This window comes from Nicotiana attenuata, chromosome 9, assembly GCF_001879085.1.
Source record: "Nicotiana attenuata strain UT chromosome 9, NIATTr2, whole genome shotgun sequence".
In the NCBI taxonomy this organism is placed as follows: domain Eukaryota; kingdom Viridiplantae; phylum Streptophyta; class Magnoliopsida; order Solanales; family Solanaceae; genus Nicotiana; species Nicotiana attenuata.
Genome location: NC_031997.1, coordinates 13,944,459 through 13,954,617, shown reverse-complemented (window position 1 = coordinate 13,954,617; position 10,159 = coordinate 13,944,459).

Below are 10,159 nucleotides of genomic sequence, written 5' to 3'. Positions count from 1 at the left end.
GTCTGCTGTTAGCAGCACTTCCCAGATCACTCTTACTCCCGCTCAACAAATTGATTCTTGTCATCCCTATTTTTTAACTTCTTCTGATAATCCTGGAATTAACCTTATCAACATAAGCTTTGATGGATCTAGTTATGCAAACTGGCGTAGAGGAGTTCTTATTTCCCTTTCGGCTAAGAACAAATTGGGGTTCATCAATGGTACTTGTCAATGCCCATCTGTTGATTCTCCTCTCTTTGAGCTATGGAAAAGATCCAATGACATGGTCATTGCATGGCTTCTTAACTCACTCAGCAAGGATATTGGAGGAAGTGTGATTTATTCACAAACTGCTGAAGAGTTATGGAATGAGCTCGAGCAGAGGTATGGTCAAGCTGATGGCACAAAGTTATTCCAACTGTAGAGAGAATTAAACAGCATCAGCCAAGGATCTAGTGATGTGGCAGGATACTTCACTAAGCTTAAAAGAATTTGGGATCAAATGAAGGTGCTTAATACCTTCATGATATGCAACTGTGACTGCAAGTGTGGTGCAAAAACACACAATGTTAAGATGAATGAAGACCAAAAACTGATCCAATTTCTAATGGGGTTAAATGATTCTTATACTAGTGTAAGGGGAAATATTTTGATGATGAAGCCTCTTCCTAGCACTGCTCAGGCATACTCTATTCTCCTCCACCAAGAGACACAAAAGGAGGTACACTTAACTTACATTCCATTTCTGATTCTTCTGCTTTTATGACATCTGGACAGAAATGGACACCACAAAGGAACTCAGGAGACTACAAAGTACATAATTCTAATACCTCAGTTGGAGGAAAAAGGAGTGAGTTATTTTGCAAGTACTGTAAAAAATCTGGGCATATCAAAGAAGAGTGCTACAAACTAGTGGGATATCCTCAAAATTTCAAGTTCACCAAGCCAAAGAGGGGGAACTTTGGGAATCAACAAGCACACACAGCAACAGTTGGAAATGAACTTACCACAGTTGGAGGAGATATTGTTTCAACTCTTGTTAGCAGCCAAGGATTTACTAAGGAGCAGTGTGACCAGCTCATTCAGATGTTCCAGTCTGTTCAGGGAGCATCTACCTCTTTTTTCGAGTCCTCTGCTATAGCTAACCTAGCTGGTATACATCATGCTTGCTTTGTTTTCACTTCCTTTTTGTCTAAACTCACCAATGTTCCTTGGATTCTTGACACTGGTGCTACACAACACATGACATTTGATAAGTCTTTGTTGCATGGCATAAGAGCACTTCCTTTTCCTCTCTTGGTCAATTTGGCTAACTCATCCAAGGTAAAAGCTTATTCTATAGGCAGCCTACACTTGTCACCTGAATTAAAATTGGATCATGTACTTTATGTTCCAGCATTTAAACATAATCTTCTATCAGTAAGTCAACTTGTTCATCAATTACCTTTTGATCTTTTATTTACTAAAGGAGGATGTATACTGCAGGCCCCCTCACTAAGGAAGGACCAGCTCTTTGGTAAAGCTGCAGTAGGCCTCTATGTGCTGAAGGATAATACCTCTAGTTTCTGCAACAAGCCACAAGCTCCAGTTTCTATTTCTTCTTGCAATATGTCAAAGTCTTGTTTGTTTGAGTCTTTTCCTTTTATTTCAGAGTCAGTTTGTCATAGGCCTGGGTGCCCTGTTTTTTCTGGTCCTGCTTGTCCTGAACAATTAAATGAGAAAATGAATCACAGTTCTGTTGTTTCACAAATGACTGATTTGGAGAAACTATGGCATTGTCATTTAGGACATCTACCTTATCGTGCAATGAAAAACATAAAAGGCATTCCAATATCTTTCAGTAACAAGAAGATTGTTTGTGAAGTTTGCCCTATGGCAAGGCAATCAAGACCACCTTTTCCTAAGAGCAGAATCAGTTTAAAGACCTGTTTTGATTTATTACATATCGATACATGGGGACTCTATAACACACCAACTTACAAATGGGAGAAATATTTTTTAACAATAGTGGATGATTTTTCCAGAACCACTTGTACTTTTCTCCTCTCTGCAAAGTCCAATGCATTCCCAATATTGAAATCGTTTCTAGCCCTAGTTGAAAGACAATTCTCAGCTAAGGTGAAGGTGATTAGGTCAGATAATGCCTATGAATTGGGAACAGGACAAGAACAAAGAGATTTTTTTCTTTTCTCAGGGGATCATTCATCAAACGACTAGTGTTGGGACTCCCCAGCAAAATGGAGTAGTTGAACGTAAATATAGACACATGTTAGAGACTTGTAGGGCTTTGATGTTTCAGTCACATGCACCAAAAAGGTACTGGGGGAGTCCTTGCTCACAGCAACATAATCGATTCCTTTCCCAGGTACTTAGGAATAAATCTCCTTATCGAGTGTTATTTGGAAAAGACCCTGATTATTCCTACCTAAAGCCATTTGGTTGCCTATGTTTCAACTCCACTCTCTCTAGGAACAGGGACAAATTAAGCCCTAGAGCTTTTTCAGGGATCTTTCTTGGTTATCCTTTTGGAAAGAAAAGATATAAAATCCTTAACTTGCAAGATAATACAATCTTCATTTCTAGAAACGTCAAATTCATTGAGTCTGTTTTTCCTTTCTCTTCTCCTTCACCACTGTCTAAATTGTTTCCTGCTTGTTTTCCATCTACTAATGATCATTTTTTTCTTCTTCTTCTACTGTGCTTTCTCCAAATCTATCTTTACAGAGCACACCTCTTTCTATATCTGCCTCTAAGTCTAAATCTTTACAGTCTAAATCTTCCCTTTGTCTCCCGTTTATGATTCCATTGTTGGTTCAGCTCCCAGAACTGAAGTATTACCCACAACACCAGAGGATCAGCTACAGCGCTCACAAAGAGAACATCATCCTCCTAAGTATTTATCTGATTATGTTTGTAATTCTGCTTTCTCTGTTATTTCCCCTAACCCACCTTTTTATCCCTTTTATCATTCTACTTTTTCTGCAATGACACCCCAAAATCAATGCATCATCAATTCTATTTGCCAAATAAATAAACCAACTTCTTATCAACAAGCAATGATGCATCCCGGCTGGAAAGCAGCAATGGACAAGGAATTTGAAGCCTTGAATTCCAACAGAACATGGGACATAGTGCAGCTTCCAGCTGGAAAGAAAGCGTTGCCCTGCAAGTGGGTTTATAAAGTGAAACTGAAATCAAATGGTGCTTTAGAAAGGCTCAAGGCACGACTGGTCATCAGGGGAGATACACAACGAGAAGGTATTGATTATACAGAGACATTCTCTCCTGTGGTAAAAATGACAACAATTCGATGCATTCTAGCTATAGCAGTAAAGAAAAGTTGGGATCTTTACCAGCTTGATGTGAATAACGCCTTTTTGCACGGGGACTTGCACGAAGAAGTGTACATGAGGTTTCCCCCTGGATTGAGTCCTCCTTCTCCAACACATGTATATCGCCTTCGCAAATCTCTGTACGGTCTTAAACAAGCTTCGCGCCAATGGTATTCCCGTTTGTCTTCAGCTCTTGCCACGAGAGGATTTAGTTCTTCGCTCAATGATTACTCCCTCTTCTTCAAATTAACTGGTGATTTGATCACTATCCTTGCTGTCTATGTATACGATATTCTGATCACTAGGAACAACAAAGCAGAAATCAATGACATTAAGCAATTCTTGGACTATGAGTTCAAAATTAAAGATTTGGGAGAAGCTCACTATTTCTTGGGAATGGTGTTGGTACGAGAAATGGAGGACTTGTTGTAACCCAAAGAAAATTTTCCCTAGAATTGCTCTCTGAATTTGATTGCATGAACTGTAGACTTGTTTCTACCCCTTTGGAGCCTACTCTTAAACTTTCCTTCGACTCTGGTACACCCCTTCCTGATCCAATTGTGTATCGAAGACTGTTGGGCAAGTTGAATTTTTTGACGAACACAAGGCCTGACCTTTCTTATACAGTTCAACCCTCAGTCAATATATGCAAACCCCCTTTTCCGGACATTATCAGGCTGCTTTACGCACTTTACGTTATTTGGCTGGGAATCCGGGGCTTGGTTTGTTCATGACACCAGAGCCCTCACTTCAAATTCTGGCCTTTTGCGACTCTGATTGGGCATCTTGTGCCGACACTCGATGATCTGTGAGTGGCTTTTTCCTGAGTCTAGGAGGCTGTCCAATTTCCTGGAAATCGAAAAAACAATCAGTTGTTGCCCTCTCTTCAGCAGAAGCGGAATACAGATCTATGAGGCGTTTGGTAGCAGAAATTACTTGGATTGTTCGTCTTCTTCACGATCTCAGTACTCCGGTAATTTTTGTCAGTCCCTCTTCACTGTGACAACCAAGCCACAATACATATTGCGAGGAACCCCGTTTTTCACGAACGAACGAAGCATATTGAGCTTGATTGTCACTTCGTTCGTGAAAAATTGCTTGATGGGTTAATCTCATTTTCCTATGTTCCATCTTCTTCACAGCTTGCTGGTTTATTTACAAAAGCTCTTACTAGACCGTTGCATCGTACTCTTCTTCACAAGTTGGGTGTCCGATCGGCGTCCTCCCACTTGAGGGGGGGTGTCGCCGGAGATAATCTTTCTGCCGGAATTTCACAAGAAGAAGCAGATAGAGATGATGGAGGAGTGACCTAAATAATATCGATCTATTTTGACTTGAATATGCTCGTATGTTTGTGTCTGAAAGGAGTCAGGGGCTTATTAGTTTTTGGGCTGAAGATGTTTGCTCTTTATTCACTTGGGCTCAATATTATTTTTTGGACCTTCCAGAAGACACCTAAGAATTTATCCAGATTTATCCACTGTAAATTTTTTATTTATATTTGTATTTATCTAATAGTTAGTTAGAAGGCAGCAAATTGTATAGACACAACTGTTATAGTTAGTTAAGAAGATTCCTTCATTTTTGTATATATACACGAGCTGTACTGAGAGTTATTCATTCAATACATAGAAAATTGAATCAATTCCTTCAAAATTCTTTTACTTCTCCTTTAAACGTTTTCACTCACTACTACTGGGAATTAGAAATTGCTAAATAAAATTACACCAAAAGAATGATAGGAATGAGAAGAGAAGGTTTAAAGGGAGATGAGAAACATATATAGCATAATAATACTAACAACAGCCTGCATATTCTCCTACTTTGCCTCTTATTTATACTTTGCTCTATAATCTTCTTCACATAAATCTGCTCCTATTTGAAGCGATCATGCTTGATCTCGTAGTCACGCAGCTTCAGTTTCATATCTTAACAGCTATCAATCGAGTTTAGACTCATGTCTTCACGTTTCATACACCCAAACAAAATCTAATTCACTAATCAAACAATTGTTTCGGCAGTAAAATTTATTTTCGACAGTAGTCAGTTTCATGTCTTCATTGTTGTAAACGCCTTAAGTTTCTTAGATTATAGATATTCGAAGTAGTACTTATTTATCTACAAAAATGCTTTTGCTCAAATTTATTTGACAACATTGAATTCCACCTATGGGGAAAGAGGCGTGAGAAACAGAGAAAGAAAGGGAGAGAAATAGAGAAGAATGAAGCTTAAAATGGGTAATATTGAAGTCTAATACTTATTTTTTATATAAATAATAAATTATACATGATAACCTCTTTAAAAGGGATAAATAAGTTTGTATTGTAGTATAAATAGGTAAAAATTCCCTGGGAAAATGCTGAACGTTTTGAGCTTGATTTTGTTATCTTTATCTATTTTTACAGCTTGAAAATGTGTTTTATATTAGAAGTACTTGCATAGGAGATGAGCACTGTCTTGAGGATTAAAGTTTTAAGATACTTAAAATAGGCAGTGCAGTTGATGTTATTATAAGATATTGTATACAGTAAAATCATGTGTCCCCGATTTTGTAGGCTCGAGGACTCGCATCGAGGAACATACTCAATATGGGTCGAGCTCGAGCCCGAGGGCAAAAGGTTCAAAGATCGAAGTAAACGATGAGCACCGAAGTCGAGTATGACCAACCCCGAGATGATGCCGTTATGGGTTTGTAACAGAAAGAGCAAGATTCTAGCCACGTCCCCAAGATCATGGCGTATATTCCGGAATAGATTTGTATGAGTTGGTACGAATCCGTACTAGGCGGTTAGACAGCTGTCCCAATAAGATTCGTTACTGCAAATAGGAATGTACCTTATTTAGGGTTCCCTTACTATTTAAAGGGGACCCCAATAATTTGTAACCATGATCAATCATTGGCAAAAAAATATACTCTCTTATTTCCTTTCCATTACTCATCATAATTGTCTCTTAACTTTATTGTTCTTATTTTATTATTCTTGTGAACCCACCTCGAGGCCACCACAGCTCGAGGTCAAGATTGGCTTGAACACTGGTTTGATTCAACTTACTTCTTTCATTCATACGTTAGATTTCTTAGTTATTAATTAGTATTGAACTAAATCACGTATCTTTAAAACCATAAAACAAGTTTAATTGTTACTCGTATTTTTGAGGTAAACAGTTTGGCGCCCACTGTGGGGCTAAAGATAATAGTGGTTATTTCAGTACTGATTCTGATAACACACGTTATTTTCACACTTGTTCTTGTCAAGAATTTTTTGTTCTCAGGATAAAACATGTCAAACTCACAAAACGCACCCGTACACGGGGATGATGGTCTTGGATTTCATGGCGAAAACAACAATGTAGCCGCTCCAGGAGCCGGTGTACCACCGATTAACCCTGGGGAAGTTCCAAATGTGGAACCAGTTGATGTTAGCTCACACATTGCTTTGAATGCGGATTTAGGCGCAGACCCCAGAGGAAGTGTATGCAAGCCAAGGAATGCAGGGTATAGGAGATGGGGCAGTTAGCCTCGAAGTAATATTCGAGATGCTACAAGCTCAATAGGTTGCTATCGCTCAGCTTCAGAGTCAGCATAAAACTCCAAGTGTGGTCAAACAAGAAATCACTCGTCGTACTAAGCCGGTGCCTGAAAGATCAAATGGTAATGGCTCGGGGACTGACCCCATGATTATGAGGATGCTTGAGGAACTCACCAAAAGTATCGAGTCGGGGGAGAAAAAGATTGAGGATAATGACAAAAAGGTGGAGACGTATAACTCCCGTGTTGATCAAATACCGGGAGCACCCCCGGTCTTGAAAGGTTTGGATGCCAAGAAATTCGTACAAAAGCCATTCCCTCCGAGTGCGGCTCCGAAGCCCATTCCTAAAAAGTTCCGTATGCCCGATATACAGGTACAACGGGACGAGTGATCCTAATAAACACATTACCTCGTACACTTGCGGGATTAAAGGAAACGAGTTAAATGATGATGAGATTGAGTCGGTTTTGTTGAAAAATTTTGGGGAAACTTTGTCAAAAGGATCAATGATTTGGTATCACAACTCGCCACCAAATTCTATCGATTCGTTTGCTATCTTAGTAGACGCCTTCGTAAAGGCACATGTCGGGGCCATAAAGGTTGCAACAAGGAAATCGGACATTTTTAAGATAAGATAGAGGAATGATGAGATGCTAAGGGAGTTCGTGTACCGATTTCAAATGGAGCGAATGGAATTACCACCGGTCTCGGATGATTGGGCCGTGCAAGATTTTACACAGGGGTTGAACGAGCGTAGTTCGATCGTGTAACGACAGTTGAAGCAAAATCTGATCGAGTAGCCAGCTGTAACTAGGGCAGATGTGCATAATCGTTACCAATCAAATATTAGGGTCGAGGACGACCAGCTGGGAGCCCCCTCGAGTTCAATTCATCCAAATAGATTGACAGTTAAGGCCCCGAGGGATACGGACAGGGAACCAAGATCAAACAGGGAACAATATCAGCTGTATGTCGCGGATCAGAGAAACAACGGTTCGGGGCGTAACCTTCCTTGGAACGATCGAAGAAATTATCGAGGTCAAAGCTCTTGGGGACTTATGAGTAAGAATGGTTTTGATAAACACACCGATCCTGCGGAAGCGCCTCGGTTATCGGAGTATAATTTCAGTGTTGATGCATCGGGCATCGTATCGGCCATCGGAAGGATCAAAGACACCAGGTGGCCCACACCTATACAAACCGACCCTTCTGAAAGAAATCCAAATTTGATGTGTAAATATCATGGCACGCATGGCCATAGGACCGAAGACTGCAGACAACTGAGGGAGGAGGTATTGTTCAACGAGGGTCATCTTCGAGAGTTTCTCAGTGATTGAGCTAAGAACCACTTCAGAGAAAGAGACACCAACAAAAAGAATGAGTAGGAAGAGCCGCAGCATGTTATACATATGATCGTTGGCGGGGCTTATGTTCCACAGGGTCCTATATTCAAACGTACCAAGGTGTCGATTACCAGAGAAAAATGAACTCGGAGTTATGTGCCCGAGGGCATCATATCTTTCAATGAGGAGGAAGCGGAAGGCATTTCTCAGCCGCACAATGATACCCTGGTAATTTCTATTTTGTTGAATAAAATTCAAGATAAACGTGTTCTCGTGGATCCAGGTAGCTTAGCAAACATAAACAGATCGAGGGTCATAGAGCAGCTCGGCCTGCAGGACCAAATTGTACCTGCATCTCGAGTCCTAAACGGCTTCAACATGGCAAGTGAAACAACAAAGGGGCAGATAATCCTACCAGTGAACGTGGCCGGGACCATCCAAGATACAAAATTCCATGTCGTTGAAGGTGACATGAGATATAACGCACTACTCGGGAGGCCATGGATCCACAACATGAGGGAAGTACCTTCGACCCTTCATTAGATGATGAAATTTCCAACAGTGGATGGTGTGACAACAATTTACGGGGATCAACACGCTGCAAAAGAGATGTTTGCAGTCGATGAGGTGATACCGGTACCAGTACCTTCGATCTCAGAAAAATCGAGCACCAAAGATAAGCAGACAGCCAAATAGCAATCACCGTGTCCAGCCTCGACTGAATCGGAGAAACAGGTAATCGAAGAAGAAGAAGAGGATCTCCTTACTCCTTGAACTTTCGTTGTTCCCGAAGATTCAGATGCAACCAAGTCAACAGTCGAGGAGCTGGAACTGGTCATACTGATCGAGTATATGCCCGAGAAAAAGGTATACCTGGGAACGGAATTAACACCCAAACTCAAGAAAAAACTTATTAAATTTCTTATCGATAACATGGATTGTTTTGCTTGGTCCCATTTAGACATGACAAGGATCCCACCAGAAATAACAACACACCGACTAAGCCTCGAACCTAGGTTAAAACCAGTGAAGCAAAAAAGGAGGCCCCAGTCCGAGGAGAAGCATGCATTCATAAAGGATGAGGTAACTAAACTTCTTAATATAGGGTCTATTCGGGAGGTAAAGTACCCCGAATGGTTAGCCAATGTATTTGTGGTTCCTAAAAATGGGAATAAACTTAGAATGTGCATAGATTATAAGGATTTAAATAAGGCATGCCCTAAAGACTCCTTTCCACTGCCTAACATTGATCGCATGATCGATGCCACGGCCGGCCACGAGATCCTCACCTTTCTCGACGCCTACTCCGGGTACAATCAAATCCAGATGATCCTGGAGGACCAGGAGAAGACCTCGTTTATCACTAAGTTTGGAACATACTGTTACAATGTAATGCCCTTCGGGCTAAAAAATGCTGGAGCCACGTACCAATGCCTAGTTAATAAAATGTTCGAGGAACATATAAGTAAATCAATAGAAGTTTACATTGACGATATGTTGGTTAAGTCCCTGCGCGCAGAGGACCATTTAACTCATTTGCAGGAAATATTCAAAATCTTGAGGAAGTACAATATGAAGCTTAACCCAAAAAAATATGCCTTCAGGGTCGGTTCTGGCAAGTTCCTTGGCTTCATGGTACCAAACCGGGGAATCGAGATCAAGGCCATCGAAGATATCACTATCGTATATAGTGTAAAAGCCGTGCAAAGTCTAACAGGACGAATAGCCGCCTTGGGTCGATTTATTTCGAGGTCATCTGATCGAAGCCACAGGTTTTTTTCCTTGCTCAAAAAGAAAAATGATTTCGCATGGAACCCGGAATGCCAAAAACCATTGAAGGAATTGAAGAGATACTTATCAAGCCCACCTCTGCTTCACACTCTGAAGGTAGATGAAAAGCTTTACTTATATTTGGTAGTGTCCGAGATAGCGGTAAGTGGGGTACTAGTTCGGGAAGAGCAAGGTACGCAATTCC